Raw genomic sequence first — 13270 nt, forward strand, 5'->3', positions numbered from 1 at the left:
AGCAAAGATCTGAGTAAAGCTGGATGATTGGGAATGCATGCTGTTCTGGGTTACAACAGATGCTTTTGTCTCTGATGGCAGCAAGAGGACTCCTGATGGGAATCTGGAATCCACCTGAAACAGAGGAAGGCAAGAGAGGGAAGACTCCATGTCCTCTTCCATGAGGCTTTGGCCGGGAGAGAAAGGGGATGGCTGTTCTTACCACACTATCTTTATGACTTTGTAACTGCTTCCTAGGTTTGCCAAGACAGGTAGGTATGCTGGCCTTCTGGATTATTTCAATTTGAGTTCCAAGTTCCAAATTATTTCAATTTGAGTTCCAGCATATTTTAAATTTCTTATTTCCTGTCATTCATTTAGAACATTTCTTCTTGAGATCCTTGTTTTGAATACGTACTATAGAGAGGCGAGTCTTTGGCTTCATGTATTAAGAGATTTTTGAGGAGCACCTGAGGGGCTCAGTCATGACCTCAGGGTCCTGGGGTTGAGCCCTACATCAGTCTCTCTGCTCAGCGGGGAGTCTGCTTGTCCCTCTCTTTCTGCCCCTCTCCCCATTCTCTCTCTCTCAAATAAATGAATAAAATCTTTAAAAAAAGAGAGATTTTGATATGAGCTATAGATAGCAGCCTAAACAATTTCATTTCTGGGATTATCAGACTCAATATTAATGTGATGCTTATTTATTATTTTCCTTCCCTAAACTGTCAGTTCCTTGACCAGGAATGTAGCTGTTGGGGAAAAAAAAAAAAAGTCCCCCCTTATTCTTAGCACAGTAGCTGACACCTAATGAGCTGTCAGCAGAGGTAGTGTAGATGAATAATTAAGAGTGTAGGCTCCGAAGTCAGAGATTTGGTTTCAAGTATTGCCTATGTAAACTTGGGTCTGGACCCTTGGGCAGGTGAATGCCACTTAGTCTTCTTCTCCATAAATGGGGCAATAATAGTATATACCTTATGTGGTTGCTAAGAAGAGTCAAAGTGATAAGATAGAGCACCTAGAACAGTGCTTGGTACATAGTGAGCTCCTAATACAGGGAGCTGTATTTTATGTGTTAACATCTGCTCGAATAAATAGATAAATAAATTAATGGTTTGATAGCACTTTATGAAGGAGCGGTCTTACAATAAATATTTTGACCTAGAAAAAGATCGAAATAATCAGAAATGTAAAAAAGAACCTCACTATAATTAGAGACTATAAGATTGGCTTCATTTTCTATTACATTTTCACTAGTATTATTAGAAAGGATGGGAACAGGGCTCTGTGTCTTTAATTCAGTTAGATTTGTGTGTAACTGGGAACACTGACATGCCTACAGGCACACGGCTTATAGTGTGGAGATGAATCTTATTGCTGCTGGAAGCATCCCTGAAGCCTAGAGATATCCCTAGCTCTCCTCTGGATGTAGTGACAAGCAGATTTGCAGATGCAAGATGGTGCTGGCAGAGGCTGATCTGTCAAGCAAATAATGATAAGTCCTTTGTCATTTAAACTCTGGTTCATTTGGGAGGTGGGGGAGGGGGATTGGCTTTTGTGCTAAGGCTGTAATACCGAGGCATTGTAGGACCCCCTCTGTGGATCTTATCTCTGTACTTCCTTAGGTCCTACAACACGGAGTGAGGCTCTCTTTTAGCAGTGGAACTCTTTTTACAGCTTAATTTGCAGCAGCAGTGGAACTAAGATTAAATTCTATCTCTAAGGCCAAGAAAAGATAATTTACTAAAAGTGAAAATTGGAACAGCCATTCAGCTCCTGCTAGTTAAACTAACAAAATAATAACGGGGAGCAAAAAAGGAAACTGGAAAGGGTTTGGCTAATGTATTAGTTTCCTAAGGTGCTGTAACAACGTAACGTGAGCTGGGTGACTTAAAACAACAGGAACTTAATTGTCTCGTGGTTCTGGAGGGGAGAAGTCTGAAGTCCAGGGGTCCCAGGGCCTGCTCCTTCTGAAACTTGTAGAGAATCCTTCCTTGCTTCTTCTTAGCCTCTGGTGGTTTGCAAGCCATCTTCGGACTTCCTTGGCTTGTAGATGTACCACTCCAACCCTCCCAGCTTTGTAGGGCCCTCTCTGGGTGTTTTCACACCATCTTTCCTCTCTGCTTGTCTCTGTCCAAATTTCCTCTTTTTAAGAGGAACTCAGCCATATAGGAATCAAGACCCACCCTAATGACCTAGTCTTAACTTGGGTTATTTATAAAGAAATAAAGTCACATTCTGAGGTACTAGGGTTTAGGACTTAAAATACTGTGCGTTTTTTTTTTGGGTGGGGGGGAGGGATGCATAGATCAGCCCATAACAGTTTTGTTAATAAAACAAAGCTAAGTCTTTACATATTTCTAAGGGGTCATGCTTACTGCATTAAGCACACTCTATTTAAGCTGAGGAATTTTTCTCTCTAATTAAGTGTTGTGGAATGACCAACTGGAAGAAGTCAGCTTGACCTCTGGAATACTAAGATATGAAGGAAAAGAAGTCCTCAGCAAAGAAACACCAGCGTTTGCCTTAACAGCAGGGAGGACAAGAAGGACATTTGTAGCAAGTAAGTTAGTCTTAGGGCTTCACTGCCTGAGCAAGGGGACCTTCTGGGGGCTGTCACCCCTGCTCTGACCACACAGCCTGCCCTCCAGAACCAGGTGTGAGGAGCTGCTGGGCATCTCTGTGGGCGCAGCCAGGCCTTCCTGGACTCTGCCCCAGGACCACCCACCACTTCACATTTTAGTCCTTTCCATGTGTGACATGGTGGGTGCTAAGGGTCTTCTGGTGGTGGTTCGCAGCATCATTCTACAGGTAGGTGGACCAATCTCCCTGGTACTGCGTGTAAAGCCATTAGTACACCATCCAGCAGATAGGCTCAAAAACAATTTGAGGTAAATTTTAAAATATAATCATCTACGAAAATAACTGAACTAGACTGAATTTTTTAAAAAATCAAAGGATTTTTCTTTTTTTTAGTCAACCCTTAGGAAAAATGGTAACCAAGGTGTTTAAGGATAACTCTTTAGGGTAGGCTAAGTGGTCTTATATCCCAAATAAATCCTAATCTTTTAAAAATTAGAAATCACTGAACAACTATTACTTACTACACGTATTATCAGTCTGAAAACTTTCAAAATGAATGTAGGACAATGACTTAAGGAAGCAGGTATTGATTGATATATATTGAATTTTAAAACTGAATGTGACCATTATTCATATCATTAAGTACAGTAAATTTAATGAGGAGGAAAATAGTGCTTCCCATTTTATGTGGAAAGTGGAAGTTTCTCAGAAAGAAATGTTAAAATCAGAATGATTTATTCTTAGGTACAACATTAAAATTTTTGTCATGATGGATTGTCTGTATTTTGGTTAATTACAGCTTTATGGATTAAGGATTTTTTTTGTTTGTTTCAGATGGATAGTATTGAATCTGTATCATGATTTAGAGACAAATAAAACTTCTAAATATTTAAACATATATATATATATATACATATAAGTACATAGATATTTATGTATCTACAACTTACCTCCATATAGATTGATTGTTAAAAAATATCAGTAGGACACAGGAAATGAGAAATGAAGACTGAAAAATGAGAATAAGAAAGATAAATATAGGGAGTGGGCTCAGGGAAATTCTCTCATTTGAAACTTCCTGGATAAATGCTCTACAATTTCCTGGCCGTGGGGAATGCGCTTTTATCTCTGCAGTCCTGTGTTTTCTGTAATGTGACTTATCATTTGTTCAGCAGATTATAAAGCATTGTTCCCTTTGGTCTACGGTACTGGGACTATTGCCTTCCCCCACCTGAGGAATTTTGCCCATAAATCACTGTGTCCGGTCGCTTTCTGAGATGGAGGCTAACTTCATGTCTGTAGTTGCCTGATCTTTTATCAGAGGATGGAAACTTTCCAGTAACATTTCCTCCTACTCTCTGAAGAACCAACTTGAGATAAAATTTTAACTTCTCAGCCCATAACTAAAGAAAATGTTCTTTTCTCTCTCTAGCTGATTTCAGTGCTGCTTGTCACCAAATGTGTACATGGCAATGGGGGCGGGGGGATTACACACTGAAGGGTGTTGGAAGACAGTGTAAGAGTGGGGACCCTCGGTAGTGGAAGTCTTTGACGCCAACTGTAACATCCCTTGTCTTTGCATCTTTTCCTGGAATCCCTGTCCTAACCCCACTTCTCATAATTCTTCTTTCTGTTACACCTTATATTGCGGTCAACATAGTGGACCGTAATTCCTCTTTCATGCCTTCCTTGGCTTACAATGTTGACCATCCAGATGAAATTTCAGCATCCTGCTCTTGGAGTCCCCACACAACGCATCTTTCCCATTTCATGTGTCTCTCACGGTGGGTTTCTTAAATCTAAAGCTATGTGTGTCACCTTTGGATTTTATTTATTTTTTTATTTTTTAAAGATTTTATTTATTTATTTATTTATTCATGAGAAACACAGGGAAAGAGAGAGAGAGAAAGAGGCAGAGACATAGGCAGAGGGAGAAGCAGGCTCCATGCAGGGAGCCCGACGTGGGACTCGATCCCAGGACTCCAGGATCACTCCCTGAGCCGAAGGCAGGCACCAAACCGCTGAGCCTCCCAGGGATCCCATCACCTTCGGATTTTAATGTGCACTTGCAGCTTGGGGGACAGCCCAGGACTCCTGTCTCAGTGAGAGGAGAGACGCCTACAAGGACTTGGGGCAGCAGAGCGAAGGGCTGTACTGGGGTGTAACTGAGGTTACTGAACTAGTTACACAATTGTATTTCTGCCTCCTGTTGACTTGATTTTTTTCTTCCTGAAACAGCCCTGTCCCTGGGTGAAAACTTATGTAGTCCCTTGACTTTTCTGATCACTATTAGTAACCAGACATAAAACACAGACTCAGATAAGTAAGTAAAATATCCAGTCTCACATAATTATCAAAATTCCCAACTTGACTTTAAGTTGAGTCATCTCTTCTTTCTCCAGTTTGGGATTGTTGCATATTGCAGGTGGAAAGTCCCTGATGGGGGCAGGGGGGAGGGGGTGATGTATTCAGCCACTTTTCTAAGCTAGTGGTCCTGATCTAACCCCCTCCATATTCCTATGGAATCTGGAATATTGGGAAGGTGAGGAGGAGGAGGGAGCATTGCTTTTCGCAGAGCATACTTCCTTGAAGGTTGTCGGTGTGATGGACTTGGTGGGTGTTTAAAGTGGACTCGGTTTGTAAGGGGTCCCCTGAAGGCACTTTAGACTGCCCCCCTTCCCCACCACCTCCACCGGCATCTCTTGCCGGCAACTCTCTGAAGAAGGTAAGAGTAAATGTACCTCTCCTTAGGCTGGGCTCTTGATCCTTCTCAGACATTTAGTGGTAGCTCCAAATTTTTTCTGTTACACACTTTTCCGATATATTCTTTCATAACTTTCTTCCACTTAATTACATATTATAAAATGGAATTAGAAAAAAAATACTGAACATAAACTATAGGAAAATAAGTCAAATCTTGGGCATAGTCCAGAGAGTGTCTTAGTACATTTATTTCTCTTACGTTTCATAGAAACAGATGGTGTCCTGGTCCTGAAGACTCTAGATGCAAGTATGTGGAGAGTAAACCTTGCATCAAGAGTGACTCTTCAGCACTTTTGACTCTTCAGCACACTTTGTTAATGTGGATTAAAGCACAGTAAGCTCAGTGAATTGTGCCATTTAAGGCAGTTGAAGACTTTATAATAATAGAAAAAAGACATTAACCAGTGTTCACATGAACATAGTCTTTTGTAAATCTTAGTAATAATCAACTTGTGCGTGAGGTGTCATCAGTTCCACTTGACAAAGAAATCAGGTTCAGAGAGGCTAATGACTTGGGTGAGGTCACTGAGCAATATAGTGGGACAAAACCAGAATTCACATTCAGCTCTTTCTGACTCCAAATTCTATAGTGTGTGTGTGTTTTTTTTTTAAAGATCCTATTTATTTATTCATGAGAGACACACAGAGAGGCAGAGACACAGGCAGAGGGAGAAGCACGCTCCCTGCAGTAGACTCGATCCTGGGACCCCAGGGTCAGGCCCTGAGCTGAATCAGACAGAACCACTGAGCCACCCAGGCATCCCCAAATACTGTAGTTTTCATACTATGTCCTGTAGTATCCTGGAATATACCAAAATAATAGAAAATTTGAAGTTACTGAAATCTGGTCAATAATTTCAAATATTCAGGTAAAGATATAGAGAGAGGGGGGTTAAGAAAATGCCTTTGGGTGGAGGACCATGTGAAGTTCGCCATTTCATTCCACCTGGCTGAGTCGGCAGGTGGCAGCTTCCTCCCTTCACTTTCTCTGATTTTCCTGGGTAGAGGAGGACCATTCTTTGGTCAAAGGGCTGGGATCCCTGTTCAAGTCTCTAATTAAGCTCTCACTAACATTTTGTAGGGGAATGTAAGGAAGAATGTATATAAAGTTGTACTGTCACTAGCGATCTTTAAGAGCAGTTTCAATAGTGTGCTGGGTGGAGAAGGAAACAGTAGTAGCAAGTAAGGAAATTCTTTTAAATACTGTCCAAAATAAAATAAAAGGGGAAACAAGTTGAAAGAGAGGTTAATCTCAAATATTTGTTTTTGATTTTAGGTTTTGCAAGACCTAAATATGTTTATGGGCAGGGAAAGAAGGCACCTAAAGAGAGGGACAGAGATTAATTTTGCAAAGAAGGAAGACCGTGACATAACTGTGTCATAGCCTAGAGGATATCACATGCAGAAAACGGGGCTATTTATGAAAATAAACAATTTTTTTTGAAGTCAGGGGTAGAAAGGAGAAAAAGTGAGAGAAAAAGGGTAAGAGGGAGAAGTTGAAAATCTTATATATAATTAAAGTGATCATAAAATTTATCATCTACACCAGATCACTTTGAGATTGAAAGGGACTCCTGGAAGAGATGCTGAGATAACAAACTATAGCTAAAGGTGATGCTTTCCATCTTTCTAAGATTAAAGCCACCTCCCTTTTTTTTTTTTTTTGTTCCCCAAACAGTCCTTACTCTATGAAGTATACTTCATACCTCTATGGTATTTATTCATTAAAAATTTTACATACCACACAATACTCATTGCCTTCTGATATATGGCGCAGCAGCCGGCAAAATGTTTTTGATATTGTGCCCTATTAGACTTTTTGAAAATGAATCCTCAATAAAAACAAATTTATTTATTCATAAATTACATACATCTACCATGGAATCAATATATCATGTCCATTTTACTGTAAAAGAGAAAGGTTTAAAGTTGACATAAAGTTGCAACATATAATATTTAAAAACGATGTATTATTCATTAATGACAAAATCATTTTGTTCCACATGAAGTACTAAATGTATTAGTACTAAATTTTACTAGTACTAAATCTATTACAAATACTTTATTATTTTTGAAATCATTTATTTAATATTTGAAGCACAGTGATTCAGGATTGGCTTCTAAATAGATACATTTATGCATAACTGGAAAAAGCACCCTTGAAAGCCTTGTATAAACAAATACGTAATATATCCTAAGATAATATTTGCAATGTTGGATATCAACTCAGACCTTAAATAGGCTTCATATATTTTTTTCTTTTGGCTTGACTTTGAGTCAGAACCTCATGTGTCATCGTTGTGTCTAGTTGATGGCTGACAAAGAGCTCATGCCTGTGCCATTCACATGTGCCTATATTATTAGCACTCTCATCAATCTCCCACTTCTTTGGAGGAATATTTTGAAGCCATCAATCTATCTCTGAGATTTATTAGTTAAAAAACAGATAATATAAGTGAGTTATCTAGGTTCCACCCTCTACAGCATCATAACTTACTAATAAATGAGTGAGGAGCCACTGTCATCCCCTCTGTTAACCCCTCCTCCCTGTAGGATACTCTGTGAACCATGTGTGATATGTCACTACATGATCTAGAGTAAAACGGTTCTACTGACAAGCATAAGTCAAAAAGAAATAGAAGTAGAAATTTTAAAGTCTTCTTTTTGCACCCTGGCTGGTTGACTTGGGGGTGCAGGCATGTTGTTTGATGTAATACAGACTTTGATTCAAAATTTTGCTGTAGCATTTAGAAGCTATGTGATCTTGGACAAGTTACTTCATTTCTCTGAAACTCAGCTGGCTGTTTGCTGTAAAATGGTAATAATAATACTTGACTCAGGTTTTCTTTCTCTCTCTCTCTTTTTAATTGAGAATCAGCTACAACAATAGCCATGAAAGAAATCCAACCAAGCCTAATGCATAATGCATGACAAGTGCTCATTGACCCATAGGCTGCCTCTTTCCCTCTCTGCTTTTCTTCTCCCATCTTCCTTTCTGGCTACCATGATCACTCCACCTTTCATGCTTTGTTCCTGTGTTGAAAAGTGAAGGAGAAAGAGATACTTTCTCTGAGACCTCAGATTTATTCTTCTAGAATGGCTGTTTGGAAACCTCTCTTCTCTAACAGAAAATGAGCAAGGGAACCTCTCCCCTTATTCGTATATCCCACATTTTTCTTCTATGACTCATTAACCAGAACAACATATGAGGTCACATTAATAGTAATAGCTCAAAGCCCACTAGTATTGCTGGCTCTCCCCATTCGTTGGCAAAGGACTTTGAGCCACCCTGCTAGCCCACCCACTGGTATTTCTGGAACTCTTTAAGGGGTGCCTTAAATGTGCTCACAAGCAGTCAGCCCATGCACACCCAGCAACACTGGGCAGTTTGGGCCTCCCTTTGCTCTTCTGTGCATGGTGTTTCCCTGACACAGCTCTGCATGCCCTCTCTTGGCCTTGAGATCCTTCTTTCCTTTGCTCCTTCACTGGACATTTCAGTCCCTCCTGTGGCTCTACTCAGCATAGTTAGCACCTGAACTGACTCACCAAGGAAGACCTGAGCTCCATCCTGCCACATCTGCTTGGGGTCTGTGTCAGGGGAGTGAGTAGGGGTAGGAGCTGAGGGAGGAGGTAGATTGTCCTCCCTGTGCCTAATCTTCTGGCAGGGTAGGTACAGATACAGTATCTGTATATACTATACAGATATAATAGAAATAATTATTTTAATTAATAATTTCAGCTCCATCCCCCTCTCTTGGGCTTTCCAGAACTGTCCCTAGAAAGATGTACCCAGAATCGCTGCTCCATTCTGCTAACTAAACCTTTGTCACAGACTCAGTTCATCACTTTTATTTCTTCCCTTAGCATAAGTTCTTATGAACAGACTTACAGTCTCCATTCAAAAGACCTTTGGGTCATCAAGTTACCTGGCTATATACCCAGATATGACAAAGCCCCAGAGGGAGGTGTGACTGGAGTTCTGATTCCAAGGGACTTGGCATCAAGCTAGGAAATTCCAGTGCGTACTGTCTCTCAAGTTCTCTAGAAAGCAACAGCATCAGTCTCATTCTCATTCTGATCTTCATCCTTGTCATAATTATCATCATCATCATCATCATCATCATCATCATCATCATAACAGCTACCATTTAAGTGTTTCTTATCAACTGGATGCATTTCATTAAATAGTACATGATGTAATTTCTTATATAAGACTTGCTCAGGCATGACTGAAGATAGCTGTAGCAGGGGAACATAGCCCAAATCCAAGATGAACTTCTACTGTGTCAGGTTCTTTTTATCACCACAGATATTACCAAGACCTTCCATACTAGTGAGAGCGGGTACACGGTCAGGAACTGGAGGTGAAGACCATAGAGGTACAGACTGGAGAAGCCTTAACACAACTTGTATAGATCTGAGCTACCAAAAGCATTTAAGAAAGAAGACTGAAAATGTTCTTTTGACTCCAAATGATGAAGCCTTCAGTTCCACTATAATTTTCACAAGTTCGTTCTACATAATTCATTTAAAGGGCAAAAATAACTTATTTTTGCCTCATTGTGCATTTTAATGAAATACCCTGGAAGCATCGGCATCTCCTTATCTTTCCCTCTCTTGGAAAGAGCAATGTATAATGAACACGCTGACACTGAAATGAGTAATTAATATGCAGCTTATTTAGTCAATATGAATCAGCGTTTTGATGATGTTTTGCAAGAATAGGATTATAATTGGCAGGATTTCTGCCTTAAGGTTGATAATTCTGGATTCTAGAAGGAACAAATGCATGAAATATTACTGTTAATTTGTCTTATAAAGCGTATAGCCTTACAAGGGACAAGTAAAACTTACAGAGGAGAGAAATTAATACAAACTAATTAAATATGTACTAGCTTTTGAATATCAGGTCATTAAAATTTTGTGACAACTCTCAAATTATTTAAAAAAACAATTTAGGAATTTTCATCTGTGATACGTATAAGATTAGTAGATTCTTCAAGATTTACCAGCTATCCTTTCATTGACCTCATAATAGTTATAATTTAAAGTGTTTGTTGACTTTTCCAGTTACCTGATCTGCTAGGACTTCTGTAGTGTTCTTAGAGAAAGCTGACTCAACCAAACGTAGTTTAGAATCTGTGTTTCTTCCATGAATGCAGATTGTTCTCTCCCTTGGCAAACGAGTTCAGCCTCTGAGCCATTGTGTAGGCCTCCTTCTTCCTTCTCCATCAAGCTATTTATCTCTCTCTTTAGAAACCCCATCCCAACTTTTACAACATTTTTCCTGATTCATCCTCTGTGACCCTCATCTCTACCAGGAAGGACTTAGCAAGTATGTTTTTTGGAGCACAACTCTTCTGTGATGCTTTAGGTAAAAAGGGTTTCATAAATAAAGAATGGAGGGAAATTATGCATTTATTATGTCGCTCTGAGAGACCAACAGCATGTCTTAAAGTGTTGCTGTAAGAAGCTTATCCTGATTAACTTATTTGATCTCACATTTCCATCCCTAGGAACCATTCTGTGGAATGTGCTCTAGGAACCAATTTCTACAGCTGTGATATTTGGATTAAGTTTCCTGCTATCATTTTCAGAGTTTTTAGTTATTCTTTCCTTATTTGATATAAAGTTCTTCAGTTCTGTTATCTCATCTCCCCAAGCATGCACATGTCTTCTGCTCAAAGTGGGCTTTTATTCACATCTCCCAAATGAAAACTGGAAGGTTACTGTGGTAGACCTAAAAGTGGCCATTCCTATCTATATTTGAAAAGATTCCTCATATTTTTATAAACAGGATCTAGCAAGTCTGTCTTATATGACCTTGTCTGTCCCTTCTTTAAATTCTCTAGTCACCACCTTGGTCACAAATGCTGCTAAACAAATTCAACTTCAAAGTCTTGTCGTGGGCCTTGTATTTTAGTTCCTATTGCTGAAGTCTGGACTTTCCCGGGTGTGTAAATAACAGCTGGTAATGATGGGGACCAGATGATGACCCAGCAGCACATTAAAGGTTTTTACCAGGATGTGGTTTGATGGTTTTGCTTGGGTATTTTGTTGTTGTTATTTTTTTCCTTTGGAATGTGAGTTGTGGCCAAGAATTATTTCCCTGATTGCATTTTTGCTATCCCTCTGAATTTGGGAGAATTGGAAAATGTACAGAGACATAAGGAACATGCTTGTAAACTACTTCTCAAGCTCACTAAAAAGCTTTTGTAGGGTGATTTTAGCTGTGATCTTTTCTTTATTTAATAAATATGCTTCTGTTATGTCCAGAGTATCATGCTGACATCTTGGTCTTAACACTTTTACCAAGGCATCATTATTCTAATTTTTTAAAAAACTTAAATATTTATAGGCATCAATCTTTGAATATTATAGGATAAGTGTCCAACCTTATACTGTGTGTTTGCATCTTAATGTGGTGGACTATGCACAATATATAGGCTATTCCTATTTAAAATATTTATTGCATTCTTCTCATTATAGAATCATCACATGTTCATTGTAAAGAATTTGAACAATATGAAAAAGGACAAGGAAGAAATTGAAAATTGTCTATTATCTCGCCACCATATGCATCTCACTCTTCATTTCATGGTTGGGGGGAAAACAATGGAATACATAAAATTGACACTCCAGCCACTAATTTCAGCATTATAGCTAGACAGTTTGTCTATTAGTAATATTTACCAGACACAGAATCTGTTACTGATTTCTTATTCAGAGGTTTCTAATGTTGGAGCTTCCCAGACTTGAGATGCCTTTCGTCTTCCCCTCTCCTCACCATACTGATACTCTCTTTAGGATAACTTTACCAGTCATCAGCCTTCAAACTGCCTATCTATCGCAAAGGTGTATCTCTAACCCTGGCCTCTCCCTGGAATCCTAACTCATATACCCGACTGCCATCTTCACATCTACATTTAGATGTCTAAGAGGCCTCTCAAATTGAAAAACCAAAGCTGAACCCCTGATGTTCCTTTCTTCAGACTTTTTCATATCTTAATATAGAGCATGACATTCATCCAGATGCTCAGATCAAAACCTGAGAAGTTGTTCCTGATTGCTCTTTTTCCTTCCCCTCTTCCCCTCATCTGGCATCTGTGAGTCTGGAGAGAGAAAGATTTGGGGTAATGCCATATTTTCCTAGGCCAAGTCATTATTAAAGAATGTAATTTATAGGGGTCAGTTTTCCCCCAGCTAGAAGCAAGTGGTATCCTGTCAACTCCCATGCTGGGGGTAGGCATGGCTTTGGCAAAACAAATGTTTTCCGTCTTGGAAAAAAAGAAGAACCCTCATGGATGACCCAGCAATATGTAGCAGACTTCAACAACTGCTGTTTTTGGCAGCAAAAGTGAACCCCAAGGGCTGAAACGTTCCAAGCAGTGGTCTTCTGAGTAGCTGTCAATAAAGAGTGTTCACCAGATCAGACAAAAAACACGTCCCATCAAACCAAGAAATTAGGGGACCTTGGGTCAGGGAGATCAGAACCAAGAACAGTAGGTTATCTTTTGGGGTGATATGTTAATCCATTTCCCCTCTTCTTCCACAAGGCATTTGCTGGAGTGAGCCATTGGGTGGGGGTGGGGGAGAAAATTGAGAAAGAAGTGGAAAGAAAGGAAGGTAAGAAGACTCTGGTACAGTGCTTCTCCGTGGGGACTATCGACCTCTGGGAAGGATGGTTCGTGTTGGTGCAGGCTTTCCTGCACAATGGAAGATATTTCACATGTCTGATCCTGAATGCTGGAAGTTAACGGTAGTAAATGCCAGAAGGGCCCATCAGCCATTGGGGTAACAAAAGTGTCTATATGTCTATGGATATGGAGCAGTCCCAACTTCCTCGAGGTCTCTTGGAATCTATTAGGAAGGAAAGAACACTTAAGAGAGATTTGAGCAAATGAAGAGTAGAGAATACTCTTTTACCACCAGGGGCAGTCAGACTTTG

The 13270-nt window shown here is 39.7% G+C and overlaps 1 protein-coding gene across 11 annotated transcripts in view; it reads left to right on the forward strand.

The window, feature by feature from the left end:
• The window catches only part of LOC144291848 (uncharacterized), a 141439-nt gene that overhangs the window by 107631 nt on the left and 20538 nt on the right, over window positions 1-13270 (forward strand). For 9 of the 11 annotated variants that reach the window (XR_013359418.1, XR_013359417.1, XR_013359419.1 and 6 more), the window contains 2 exons: window positions 82-251; window positions 2405-2539. The exons of 1 other annotated variant lie outside the window; for it this stretch is intronic. The gene's annotated coding sequence lies outside the window, so the exon portion shown is untranslated. The remainder of the gene's footprint in view (window positions 1-81; window positions 252-2404; window positions 2540-13270) is intronic. One more of the 11 variants, XM_077861681.1, reaches the window with a different exon arrangement.

This window comes from Canis aureus, chromosome 20 (genome assembly GCF_053574225.1).
Source record: "Canis aureus isolate CA01 chromosome 20, VMU_Caureus_v.1.0, whole genome shotgun sequence".
Taxonomy (NCBI): domain Eukaryota; kingdom Metazoa; phylum Chordata; class Mammalia; order Carnivora; family Canidae; genus Canis; species Canis aureus.